A 14,904-nucleotide genomic window follows, 5' to 3' on the forward strand; every position below is an offset into this window, starting at 1 on the left:
TCTGCTTCTGGCGAGGGGACTAAGACTGAAGGTGGCGGTGCTGAAACTTGCGTCGAGGCTGGATTCAGTGCAGCAGTGTTCGAAGATAGGGCCAGCCTCAGGTCGAGCGGCACAGACAGTGTCAGGGACGAATCCACTGGCAGTAGCCCGACTGGCGGCCGTTTCTGACACATAAGACCCGAAGGTGTCCAGAGGGATCCGGTGGGTACAAAAAATACATTGTATCAAAAATCGTTTTCCGCTCACAAAGCAGTTGTGTTGTCACCAATTGACAAGGGAAGGCGGGTGTGTCGGGAGCAAGATCGGAATCATTTTTGAAATGGGGTAATAACTTAAGGACCTGGATGTACCTGAGACGTCGTGCGCCTCCAAATAGAGGGAGTGGTGGGATAAGGGAGTCATATTTGGATGTCTTGTGCTTTTTGGACTCCTTTGACTTACCTAAACTTCTGGACATCGAAAATAAGTGGTTGTGAGATCGACCAAGGGAATTAGAGCATGTCCGCTCCCTTTGACCAGGACCAGACCTTTTTCAACTCCCAATGGAGTTCTGTGACTGCAAATTTGGCTTTGAAGTCGGGATGGCCTTTCAGTTAATTTTCATGCATTAAGTGCATGAGGTCAAATCATCCTTGGAGCTGAGACACCTGAGGCAGGCACCGTGCCCAACACCAACATTTGACAATGACACTCCATGCACGGCTTGAACCCTGCAGTCTAGTCTTTTGTGGGGACATGTGAGGGAAAAATACATTCTTTCAAGTTGACAGGATCGTGGCCCTCTGAATCCATGTCAGAAGATGCGGAAAGAAGGGAACAGACATCAGCACACATATGTGGTGCAGATATAGTGGCCAGAGTATAGACTGGAGTCGCATAACGTAATCTACTGATGCCAAGGGAATTGCTACAGAAACCTTTCCAGATCCAGCCTGGCACCTGGGGATAGTCACAAGAGGAGGAATCTGCAGTTGTCTCTGAGAAAGATCCATGTTCACATTGTGCTCTACAATGCTTCATTTGGCCCGTTTGTATCCTATCAAAATACTCTGCAAAGTGTTTGTGGAAGGAGTGATGGAAGGTCCCTGAGACTTTCCAATGTTCTTGAAGGTTACAGGGGACTAGTATTAGATCAGAGTTTGACTGCTGAGGGAAGGGAAAGGTTCAGGATAAACAGCCATAGGTTCTAAGGCAGCATCACTTAAATGATGACATGGCCAACAGGCTGCAAAGAACCTCAAAGTAGGAAAAGGGAAGGCTGGTGACCACTGGATGTAAAAGACGGACGTCTGTAGTAACTGGGACCCTCATCTGATTGGGGGGATACCTTACATACTCCTTGTGGAAGTGAGCAATGCTTCCATGTATTCCAGCCTTTGTGTCATCGCTTAACACACCAAGAATCAGCACAATAGAAAAACACAAAATAAAGAGTACAATACAAATCTCTCAGAGGATGTGGTTCACGCACACACGCTGCATCAACCCTCCCACAATCCACAAGGATAGGTACAGCAGAGTTCACTCACATTTCAGATATTTTTACAGTGTAATATGTGCTCAGTCATGCTAGCAATCACCACCGTCATAGTTTTTGAAACTCTACAAAGGAGAATATTCCTTCTACTTGAATATGTTAGCGGGGGGAGGACAGATGAGCCCCAGCAGGGGAAGGGCTAACCATAGATGCCATTTTAGCCACAAGGCCTGAGGTGAAGTGAGCAAAGTGCTGGAGCAACCATATTCAATGGCGATGTTCATCAGTGCCCAGGCCCTGTAAAGTCGGTAACCGGTGATGATTCCATGATTAACTGTGCCTAGACAAGTATTGAGGAAATATATTATGCTGACACATATTGCATTATATTTAATACCAAAATTGCCTCCTTGTTTACAACGTTGGTCAAATTTGTCATGTGCTCTCAGGATCTGTAGCCAACAGATGGCCCTAAGGACTCAGAGGTCTCGACGCTGGATCATTATCCGAAGTGCTGGCTCTTGATCGGGATGGCCCTGAAGACTCAGAGGGGACTCGGTCTCGATCATTATTTGAAGTGCTGGCTCTTGAGCAGGATAGGGATCTTGATTTTAGGGTCATTCTGAAGAGTTTCAACTATACAAGGCACAGACATCTTTTTCAAATAAAAATATCAAATGTTTTATTTAAACAATATTAATACAGTGCTTTCATGTACTAAATACTTCTAGCTGTGCTGTTTTTAAAACTTTGCTCTCAACATAAAAGTGGATTCTCTGTATTTCATCCTCTACTATACCAGCGCTTCATTGAAGTGGAAAATGATTTAACTCGGGTGGTTTTGGGTCCAAACCACCCTTTTTAACTGCTGCAACACTTTTAAACCTCGCCACGCAGGATGCACTTGCATTCTTATACTCTTAACTACGGTGTGTTAAGCATGCATATTTGCTTTCCTGAAATTACATGAAATTTCGGCAAAATTACAAAAAATTATTTGTAATTACACAAAATGAAAATTTGTCATTTCACCTCCTGTTTTAGTGTGAAAAGTGTTTTTGCGTAAATTTTTGACGAACAGTGTGAAAAATCAAAAACAGTCACTCATTTTCTGTTCTTCCTGCCTGTTTAAAGTAAGGTTTTACAGCAAATTGCATGTTTGCCTGTAAATTTGTACCATAAATATTGTGTAATTAAGCAAAGTTGCATAAGTTGCACAGGGGAGAGAGGATGTAGCCCTACGGCTACAGCGGTCGACCTCGAAGCTGGGGAACCGGGTTCGTGTCTCGGTAATGACGCTCAACATCCTGTGATTCTGGGCAAATCACCTGTGCCTAACAAAAATGAATGTGTCCTTCTGTAACAAAACTGGTGCTATGTAAAGCGCTCGGATACCCTATGTCTCGGGTCTAGTGCGCTATAGAAAACTCTAAACAAAACACACACACATATAATTCTGAGTAGCAAGTTTAAAGTGACATTTCTGAATTTACGTGAATTACTGCATTATTTAAATTTTGCCCAGACCTACTTTCAAAATTGCAAATGGAAAATGGCCTTACACACACGTTTAGGGTAAGGTTTGCGAATTGCACTTAATTAGATCTATAGTAATTAAATATTTTACCTTGAGTTAATAAAGAGTCCTTAGAGAAAGGATATGGCAGAATAACCAAGTGACCACAGTTTCATAAATAACCAAAAAGAGCTAAATTAAGGGAGAACTATCCACAGGCTTCTGATGCCTTTAAGGAGAGAGATAGCACCTGGATTCTGGAGTCTGACATACGTGGTGTGGAATAAGTACCGATTGCGGTTATGTTCCACAAGAACCACACAAAGGTTTTGTTTGCCCTACAATCATATGACTGGAGGCAAGACAGGAAATAGAAATAGTGAAGAAATTAATTGATGGCTCTTTATATTTAGTTATTATGCAAGTAAAAGACACCTCATAGAAAACTCTAAGCCATGATGACTAAATGGCAAGAAGTGGTAAAGTCGGTTTTTGAGAAATCCAATGACAAGACTGAATCCCATTCTTAGCTAGGTCAGTACAGAGTAGTTATCTGTAGTTTAAGAAGCAGAGGAGGGGTTCCTTTCAAGCTTCCTTAAATACATGCGTCGACTGGTGTTTATAGAGGGTTCCTTTCATACTGAAGCGTTTTCCACATGCAAAACATTCATAAGGTCTTTTTCCTGTGTGTTCTCTGATGCAAAATAAGATTATCTTTTCTAAGGAAGGCTTGGTCACAATCCGTACACTGGTATGGTGTCTCTCCTGTATGGATTCTAAAATGCATAGTTAGGTTTGATTTTACGTTGAAGCTTTTATCACACTCACTGCACTTATATGGTCGATCTCCCGTGTGTGTTCTCAGATGCCGATTGAGAGAGCTTTTCATACTGAAGCACTTCTTACATTCAAGGCACTGGTACGGCTTCTCTCCGGTATGTGTTCTCATGTGTAATTTTAGATTTGTGTTCTTTCTGAAGCCTTTCCCACATTCGGTACATGTATACCATGTCCAGTTTAGCTGACCGTCCTGCTGATTCGAATAAAACACTGTATTTCCCGAAGGACTCTCACTTTCGGTACACTCACCGGACACCGCTACTTGGGGAATTTTCTCTTGTGACCCAAGATATGTTGGACTACTTGCAACCTGTTCACAATGGGTATTGTTTACTTGTTCAAGTCCCCAATTCATTTCGGACCAGGTTTGGTGTCCAGAGTTTGCACTGGTTTCAGAGTTCAGGGGGCCAGTCAGTTTGTCCTTTCTACTTAAAGGTTTCAATGGTGTTGCCGTATTAATACATTCTAAAGATTCTCCTGCGATCTTTTCTCTCCTTAAATCTTCATTATCTGTTAAATTAAGAAGTACACAATTAGGAGTATTTACATAATTCCCTTTATTACAAAGAAAATATTATCTGTGGTCTGTCACAGGAGTTGCAGGTAAAACGAGACACAACTTTGTCTAATGTGCCTAGATTGTTTGATCACAGCGAAGGAAGGTACCTTGAGGCATAGCCATAGATAAGTCATCCTTCACTAATACCAATTCTCCTGCAAAGCCTTTCTAGAGTCAGAGGTGCAACTACCCCCATTACTTCTTAGGAGAGACTGTCCTTTTAAGAAATGTGTACCATTTATCTCCAAAAGTTGGTATTTCTAATTTAAAAGATAATAATAACCACTCCCAACACTTTCAAATAATGTGCCCTTCTGCAGCAATGAGCTGATCACTGCTCCTGCTTTCAAAGAGCAAAAGGATGCTACATAATGAAGAGACGGAGATAACGAGGAAGAAAAAGCAGTCACTTACAATGCCTAATACAGACTGTACTTGCCAAACGTGCTCTGAAAGGTCAGATGTGATGAAGGTAGGCGGAGACAAAAGTACAGTTCACTATAGAACATAAAGCGAACACAAAGCTATCGGGAACTTAAAAAGAAAAATTTTACTAACCCAGTAAACATCTGTTCTTGGCATGTACTGCTTTAGATTCACATGCTGTGCATACTGCTGCCTCTAGTGTTGGGCCCAGATGTGTGCAAGTTTTTTTTAACTGAAGAAGCCTTTTGAGTCATGAGGTAGTGTGACTCCTCCACTACTGGTAATGCGCATGGTCGTTGACTCCATGTTAGACTGTTTTACTGCACAGCGGGTGAGGATACACTGCAAAAACAGTGATGAACAGAGAGATGTCAACGCAAAAAGAAAGAATGATTACTGCAACGGAGGAATGGGCAATGTACTCTTAGCTTTAGCATAGCATGTTTAGATGCCCTTTACTATTCATCTTGCAATGCCTGATTTGGATAGGGCCATCCCTTTATGGAGTTTGGAGAAAGCAATAAAGAGCTGTTGTGTGTTTCTTAAAGGTTTAGTCTTGTCAATGTAGCACATGAGGGCTTACTTGACATTCAAAGTATGGAGAGGCCGTAACGCAACCAAATCAAGTTGAGGGGAAAAAAACAGGGAGTTCAATGGATTGGTTATGGTGGAACTGAGAGACCTCCACTGGGGAGGAATTTGTGGTTGGTGCGCAGGACAACCCTATCCCTGTGGACTTGGAATAAAGACCTGAAGCTGAATGACACGCCTTAGTGAAATGATAGCAACCAAAACTGCCACCTTCCAAGACTGAAACTGAAGGACGCTGGAATGGGGGATCCCGCCGTCTTGTAAAGGCAATGTTGAGGTGCCAAGTGGGGGCGTGTGGAACCAGAGGAGGAATGACCCTCTTAAGACACCTCATGAAAGCCTAGGTGACCCACATTCTGAAGAGTGAAATGTGTTGTCTGATCTGATGTAGGGGGGCACATCAGCTAGGTGCAGCCATGTAGAAGTGAAGTTCAAACCCAACAGCTTTAAGTGGAGTAGGTAGCAGACAGTATCCTGCACTTTGACTGCCACAGGGTCAATGTGGTTAGAGTGACATTATTATGTGAATCTCTTTCACTTGATAGCATAACAAGCACAGGTGGTATGCACATACATTCAGGATGAAGATTAGGGTACCCAAACTCTAGGACCGCGAGAGCCAGATCGCAAGATTGAGAGACCTAGAATTCGGGTGCCTGATTTCCCCATGGTTCTACGTGCGAAGGTCCTGCCTGTTGGAAAGTCTCAAGTGTGGAACTACCGAGCATCTGAGTAGAGTTGTGAACTAGGTTGGACAAGCCCAGATAGATGCCACCAAAATAAGTGCGAGAGATGTCTGCCAAAGCCTCTAAAACACAAAAGGGAGTAGTGGAAGAGGAGGAAAAGCATAGGCAAATATCCCTGACCAACTCACCCTTAGTCATTGCCCCTGGACTATGGGTGTGGAAACCTGGAGGAAAAGCTTGGGCATTTGGTGCTTTCTGCCGTGGCAAATGGGTCTATCTCTGGGAAGCCCCATTGGCGTAAGTACTGGAGGAGGACTTGTGGGTGGAGTTTCCACTTGTTGACGCATCCTGTTGAGGAGGTCGGCAAAGTGGTTGTCCACTCCCTAGAGGTACTCCGCTAACAGATGGATCTTGTGTCCAAAAGCCCCCCCCACAAATGATCTGGGCCAGGTGAGAAAGCTGGGGAGATTATGTGCACCCATTGTTTTTGAAGATAATACATGGCTGTCATTTGTCCGTCTTGATGAGGACTACTTTGTCAATCAGGTGGGGAAGGCAAGCTTTCAAGGCAAGGTGATTGATGTGGAGACCTTGGTGGCTGGGTTCCCACTGACCTTGGACAGTTAGATCCTGTAAGTGTGCAACCCATCCTGTAAGGGCGGAGTCCGTTTTAATGGTTCTCTGCTGAACTAGGCCGAGAAAAGGCAATCCCTGCAACAAGTTGTTGGTGTGCCACCACTGCAGTGCAGAGAGCGACAAGTGTGACGGCCGATCAACACTAGATCGTCGCAATGACACTCCTCTTGAGACCACTGGTGCAATGGACACGTATGTAATCTGGCACAGGGTACTATGGCAATACAGGAGGACATTATGCCGAGGAGCACATGACTGCCCTGACCATGGCTTGTCCATCTGGTTTTAAAAGAGGAATAAGTGACTGAAAAGATTGTATCCTGGCAGCCTATGGATAGGCCATGCCAACCTCCCAGTTGAGGACTGCCCCCAGGTAGGGTTGGCGTGGGATTTTGAGGCGTTGATAGTAAAACCTGGGTGCAGTGGTGACTCCAAAGGGGAGCACTTTGAATTTGTAATGCACAGGGTGGAATGGAGCACCCTTCAGTTCGACAGCGGCCATGAAGTCACATTGTTGTAGTAGCAGGATTATATTCTGGGGAGTAACCATGTGGGAGTGCACTGACAGAATGTATAGTTTTTCGGGCCCGAGGTCCAGAATCGGTCTGAGGGTCCTGCCCTTTTTGGGGATTAGGAAGTTCAGAAAGTATACTCCCACACCCTGTTGATGATAGGGGACAGGTTCTATGGCCCCTTTGTGAAGGAGAGTTTGGACCTCTTTCCTGAGTAGACTTTGGTGTTGTGGAGAGGGTTTGTGTTTGCAAGCTGGAATGTTGGGAAGTGTGAAAGTGAGCTCCAAAATATAACCATGTTGGATAGTATCCAACACCCTCTGGTCTCAGGAGATGTCCCGCTAAGCGGGAAAGAACCCTTGGAGGCAGCCCCCGACAGTTGTTGGTGTTATGTGGTCAGGGCGGAGGACAGATTACGTCAGGGTTTTGTGGTGCTGACAGCTTCTTTAGGAGAGCCACTCTTACATGACTTCTGGATTTGGTATCCCAGTAGGAACGTCTGAAGTAACCCCTAGGAGAGGACTGCTGGGCCTGCGGATGGTAGTAGGTCGTGGAGGCAGACTTCGAGTTTCCACGAAAGGGAGTGCGGCAAAAGGAGCCACGATTAGCTGGGATTTGAAGGGCACCCATAGCCTTTGGCGTCTCCTTTTTGATTTTTTTCTAGCATCTGTCCAACTTGTGGGCCGAAAAGATGTGGACCATTTAAAGGCAGGCTGAGTAAAGTTTGCTGGACTTCCGGCTTAAAGACAGAGATGTGATGCCAGGCATGCCTGCACAGGACACTGGAGTTGATTTCCCTTGCAGCAATGTCCGCTGTATCTAGGACATAGTGTATGGTGGTATTAGAGATTTGCTTTCCCTCAGCAATGATATTGTAACCGCAATTTCTATGCTCCACTAAGAGATGTTGGAGGAGCTCCTCCACCTCATCCCAGTGGGCATGGTCCCACCTAGAGAGGAGTATGACAGAACTGGCAATCCACCAGCGGTTGGCAGATTGTGCAGGCGCCCTTTTGCCCACTGCATCGATGACTTTACTCTCCTTGTCTGGTGGAGGGGCATCACCAGTAGCCAGGGAGTTAGCCTACTTACGGGCTTTACATTCGAAGGTGGTGGTCAATACCGACCATGGCCCAAAGGAAGTGGTGGCCCAGCAGCCTGTTTTGGATGCTCCAGGGCGGCGGGACAATCCTTATGCTCAAAAGGGAGGGAAGTCTGTACTTACAACAGGCTGTGCCAGAGGCAAGTCTTTAATCTCCAAATCTGAGCCGGAGCTGTCAGCGGCAGAGAAGGTCCCCTCATCTATCGCCGAAGGTCGTGGGCGATGTTCCCCCTTAAGGTCCTCTGAGTCGAAGAGATCTGGTGTGCTGTCTCTGCCCCTATGCGACATCTAAGGACATCAAGCCTGACACCAACGAAGGGTATTCTTGGAACTTAAGATGCAGCAGGCCTTCCAGGAAACCTCATGTTTGGGAGATAGACACAAATTGCAGACCTGAAGGAGGACAGTCTGAGGGTACTTCACATGGTAGCAATGACAGTGACGAAATGGCACCTGTTCCATTACCATCGAGACATGGTGGCGAGATGCAGACAGGAGACGTAAGGAGGCTCCAAAGGGCAAAGGCCATGTGAGAGGAAGTTGACACGAAAGTTGCCCCATGAAGCTTGAGCTGTCGACCTGAGATGAGCAAGAAATCGAAAACATTTTCAGTAACAATACTGATGGAGGGGAGGAACCATGTAGACTGAACAGAGCACCACAACGGTGTCGAACCAGAGCACGAGAGCACGCGTCCCAACCCTAAGGCGTCAAGTAAACCGTCTAACAATGGAAGTAGATGACACAACAAATTACCAGCAAGAGGAGTCACACTACCTCGTGACCCAAAGGAATTCTTTGAGAAAAAAACAACTTGCACACATCTGGGCCCAATACAATATGGCAGAAGTATGTACAGCCACACATGCCTCGAAAACAGACCAAATGAAGACATGCAGAAATAATATGTTGCTTACCCTGTAAGCATCTGTTCATAGCGTCTAGGACTGTAGATTCACATGCTCTGTATACTCCTGCCATCTTGTTGGGCTTGGACCTTTGCAACTTGTGTTTCTCCGAGGAAGTACTTCGAGTCATGAGGTATGGAGACGCCTCCCTTATATTGAAATGCACATGGACACCAGCTCCATTGTTAGATTTGTTTTGCACTTCTGGTTAGCATACTAATGAAGCAGTAAGTAGAACAGTATGGGGACCATGCATAAGATTATGGATAAATGATTGAGAGTTAAGTGTGAAAAAAATCTGTAACAGCCACTGGCTTTCAGAGAGGCAGGTGGGCGTATTTTAATCTACCGCACTACACGCTACGAACAGATGCTTACAGTATCTGTAAAATATTCCATCTGTAGCATGTGTGGCTGTAGATGCACCAGCCCTTCACAGACTGTACAGCAGTACTCCCCTAAGCTGTGGGCAGCCAGTGGATGGTGCAGATGTTTGAAAACAAAGGGGCAGATTTATGTTTCATGGCGCATCCCTGCAAATCAGCAGGGATGCGCCAGGAAAGATGCGTCACACAAGTTTACCCTTGCGCCACCACTAATGCACCGCATTTACAATGCAGCGCATCATGGCGCAAGGATAAACAGATGAGTGACGCATCTGATGGCATAAGGGCGGCGCATTGCTGGAGTCGTGTCGCAAGCACTACGCAACTCCAGTAATGCTCAGGGGCTGCCCATACCTAACATGCTGCGTCATGCCTTACGCCTGCTTCAAGCAGGCGCAGGGTTTTGACGCAGCAGCGTCGGAAAAGTGACTCAGTGAAATCTTGTAGATTTCACTGCGTCACTTTTCTGAGGATTTTTCCGACGGAACGCCCACCCTGCATACATTAAACCTGACGCAGGTTTAATGTAGCGCAGGGCTTTACAACGTGACGCATCTCCCTAGATGCGTCACGTTGTAAATAAGGCGCAACATGGCGCATGGTTTACGCCGCCGCTGCGTCACATTAGTGACGCAACGGCGGCGTAAATGTTTCGCAAGGGGCTTGTAAATCTGCCCCAAAGTCCTTAGGATGATTTGTCAAACTCAAGCTTGTTGGCCTGCTAGTGTGACACAATAGTGTTTGGTAAAGATGTGGAGTGGACTATGTAGTTGCCTTACAATTGTCAGCTAGATGGATATTTAAAAGGAAAGCCACAATGCCCCCTATTAAATGTGTGAAATGTGCCTTTGGTGGGGGAGCACAGGATTCTTTCGGCTTTCAGGTAGCACATCTGGATGAACTTGACGAACCACCTGGCTTTGCCTGCCTTTGACACAGGACTGCCTTTATACTAAGATTTAGCAAAGACAACACAGAGCTGCTAAGATCTGAAAAAGGGTTTAGTTGTAGACTTTGGTGGTGATTGCATTCTGAAAGGACCCTAGGAAGGTCTGGATATGAAGATGGGATTTGGAGGCATTCATGGTGAATCCCAAGCTGTAGAGAAGTGAAATGGAGGCTTGGGTGTGGGCTAGGCACTGCTGCCTGCGTGTGCTCTTGATAAGCCAATCAACAAGATAGGGAAACAAATGAGTGCCCCCCTCCCCTTTGCGTTTCACATATGTAGTTACTGACACATGTACAACTGAGATATACATTCAATCACTAACACACTCATACATACACTCACCCAACCATACAGTCCATCACAGTTGCACTCTTAAAACCATGCACCATAGAATCACCCACTCACACATCTATGCACAGAGTCACACACACCCTACCCACACAAACGCTAAGGCACCCATACAGATACTGACACAACCAATCAATAACCCATATATACACATTCATATAGGTATTCACAAAACCATGCAGCCACTTATACACCAACACACAGACACATAGACAATCACACAGTTTAGTCACTAGTCTGCAGTAAGATACATTTAATGACTCACTTATAGAGTCAGTTAAGCACCTAGAAAATCATCCATTCACACACTTGTACACCAACTCATTCTTCAACAGGCCTTTCAATATATATATTAAACATATTAAAACTTTACAGAAACACAGACTCACTGGATGACGTCATCAGTGATGTCATTTGAGATGTCATCAATGATGCCATCAGTGATGTCACTGACCATGTCATGAGTGATGTAATATGTGACGTCATCAGCAGTGCATTGCGGGGGCGCGAGTTATCGTTAGCTGAACTATAACAGGGGAATTTCTAGGGTTTTGTACGAGGGAAATGTCCAGCTAACTATAACGCCCCTGAAACCTATGTTTTTTTTAGTGAATTTCTAAGGTTTTTTAAATGCCAATTCCTAACTATAACGCCCCTGAAACCTTTGTTTTTTTCAGTGAATTTCAAAGGTTTTTTAAATGCCAATTGCTAACTTTAACGTGCATGAAACCTATGGTTTTTTCAGTGAATATATATATATATAATGTTACTTACCCAGTGAGCATCTGTTCTTGGCATGTAGAGCTGTATATTCACATGCTTTGCATACTCCTGCTATCTAGTATTGGGTCCGGTTGTTTGAAAGTTGTTTTTCTTCAAAGTCTTTCCAGTCATGAGGTAGGTAACTCCTCCTTTCGCTGATAGTGTGCATGGGCTTCGACTCCATTGTTAGATTGTTTTTCCGCTGAGGGTGAGAATGGAGTTTGTAAGAGTAGAATAGAGATGTCCATGCATATGTATGTAAGTATGTAGAACTGCAAAAGTTATAGGTACCCAGGGAGGTAGGTGGGCGCATGTGAATCTACAGCTCTACATGCCAAGAACAGATGCTTACTAGGTAAGTAACATTATACGTTCGAGGCATGTGAGCTGTAGATCACATGCTTTGCATAGACTATACAGCAGTATTCTACCAAAGCAGTGGTTAACCTGTAGCTGTTGCGGTAGTGTGAAAGAGTGTTTTAAGTACTGCCTGCCCTACATTAGCTTGCTGACACATCGACACAATAGTGCTTGGTGAATGTGTGCGGTGTAGGCCATGTTGCAGCTTAACAGATGTCAGCTATGGGGATATTTCCTAAGAAAGCCATAGTAGCCCCTAGTTTGCGGATGGAATGCGCTCTAGGGTGTATTGGTGAAGATCTTTTTGCTTTAACATGTTTGAATACATTTGACAATCCACCGAGCAATACCTGATTTAGATATAGGATTGCCTTTGTGTGGTGGAGCAAAAGCCAAAAAGAGTTGTTTTGTTTTACGAAATGGTTCTGTTCTCTCTGTGTAATATAAGAACGCTCTTTTAACATCTAAAGTGTGTAGAGCTAATTCTGCTACTGAATCTGGCTAAGGAAAGAACACAGGTAACTCAACAGATTGATTGATGTGAAAGGCAGATACTACTTTAGGTAGGGACTTAGGGTTAGTGCAAAGAACCGATTTGTCTTTGTGGAGTTGGAAAATTGATTCTTCTATGGTTAGTGCCTGAAGCTCACTGACTCTCCTCAGTGATGTAATAGCAATGAGAAAAGCCACTTTCTAAGTGAGGAATTGCAGTTCAGATTTATGAACGGCTTTGATGGGGAACTACTGAGAGCTCCAACAGGGTAGTGAACAAAGGTGGACGGGCCCATGTGGGAGCTACTAGGATCAGTGTAAGGGATGTTTGTCTGAGCTTCTGAACTCCTATTGGAATGAGTGAGAGAGGCAGAAAAGCATAGGAAAATATCCCTGACCAGTTCATTCATAGTGCATTTCCTTTGGACAATGAGTGTGGATACCTGGAGGCGAAGCTTGGGCATTTTGCATTTTGGTGTGTGGCAAACAGATCTAACTGTGGAAAGCCCCACATATGAAAGAATGGCAGGAAAACATTAGGGTGAAGTTCCCTCTCGTGAATCAATTGTGCTGAGCAGGTCTGCCATTTCATTGTTTACTCCTGGGAGGTGATCCGCCAGGAGAATTTTATTTTGATGCACAGTCCACGGCCCACCTTGAACTGGCTTGTGCAAGGCGTGACAGCTTGAGAAAGTGTGTACCCCCTGTTTCTGTATGTTATACATGGCTGTCATGTTGTTGGTGCGGACTAGGACAGCTTTGCCTGTATGGTGAGTCTGGAAGGCTTTGAACGCTAGAAACACTGCTAGCAGCTCTAGATGATTTACATGAAGTTGCTTTTGACTCCACAAACCTTGTACAGTGTGAGTTTGGAGATGAGCTCCCCAACCAGTGAGCGATGCGTCTGTTCTTAGCAGTGTCTGTGGAACCGGGTCGATGAAGGACTGCCCTTTGGATAAATTCTGTGGATTCCACCACTGCAGAGAGTGATGAGTGCGGCTGTCTACCAACACTAGATCTGACAATTGACCGAGACTGATTCCACTTATGTGCCAAGCATTCCTGATGGGGACGAATTTGAAGTCATGCATGGGTAACTATCATGATGCAAGACGACATCATTCCTAGCAGCTGTATGTGTACTCAAGCTGGAAGTGACCGGTTGGGCTGAACTGTGAGAATAGAGCCTGAATATTGCAGATTCTGGCTGCATTGGGGCAGGCTAGAGCTTTTTGAGTATAGAGAGTGGCTCCCAAATAGGTTTGTGTGTTGGAGATGGGAATTCAACACATTCAGTGTGAAACCTAGATCGTGTAGTAATTGCAGCGTTATCTGAGTGTGCTGGAGACACTTTGGGTAAGAGCTGGCTTTGATGAGCCAGTTGTCCATGTATGGGAAGACATGAATATGCGGTCTTCGCATGTGAGCAGCAACTGCTCCCAGGCATATGGTGAATACTTTGGGTGCAATGGTGACTCCGAATCGAAGCACTTTGAACTGGTAATGTTGTCCCGCTACCACAAACCGGAGGTATTTGCGATGAGCGGGATGTATTGGACTATGGAAGTATGCGTCTTTTAAGTCTAAAGTGGACATAAAGTCGCATTGCTGTAGAAGTGGGAGTACTTGTTGAAGTGCGACCATATGAAAGTGGCCCGATTGAATGTACTGATTTAGTTCTCTGATGTCTAATATAGGCCTGAGAGAGCCGTCCTATTTGGGTCTGAGAAAGTATAGGGAGTACACGCCTGATCTTTGATATTGTAATGGTACGGGCTCTATAACTCCCTTTCGCAGAAGAGTGAACCTCTTGTTTGAGGAGGTGTAAATACTCTGGTGACATTTTGTGAGAACGTGGAGTAATGTTTGAAGGATTGTTGGTAAACTCCAGGCAATAACCAGATTGGATAATTTCTAGAACCCATCCGTCTGAAGTTATTGTATGCCAGACGGGGAGGAATTGAGAGAGACGTCCCCCGACCGGTGTGGAATGATCGGGGGAAGGAGAGGAAAGTCACTGTTTGTTTGTTGAGGGGGAGGGAACCTTTACCTCTTCCTTTGCCACGGTTTCCTCTAAATCCGCCTCGAAAGTAACCTCTTGAAGAGGATGACCGAGTATTACCTTTATAGGAGGTAGAGGTGTTGTCCGTAGATATGTTTTTAGAGCCCCCTCTGTAGAAGGAGCAGCAAAAAGCCCCCCTATTGGATGGGGACTGTAAGGCCCCCATAGATTTTGCAATGTCTGTGTCCTTCATCTTCTCTAAAGAAGTGTCTACAAGGGGACAAAAAAGATGCTCTTAGTCAAAAAGCAAGTTTAAAATAGAAACCTGTACTAGAAGTTTGAACCCTGAAAT

At 45.0% G+C, this 14,904-nt stretch overlaps 1 pseudogene; it reads right to left on the reverse strand.

Annotated features, from left to right (window-relative positions):
- Window positions 1-3,578: 3,578 nt before the first annotated feature.
- On the reverse strand, window positions 3,579-9,383 carry LOC146797217 (uncharacterized; annotated as a pseudogene).
- Window positions 9,384-14,904: the final 5,521 nt, after the last annotated feature.

This window comes from Triturus cristatus, chromosome 9 (assembly GCF_964204655.1).
Source record: "Triturus cristatus chromosome 9, aTriCri1.1, whole genome shotgun sequence".
NCBI lineage: Eukaryota > Metazoa > Chordata > Amphibia > Caudata > Salamandridae > Triturus > Triturus cristatus.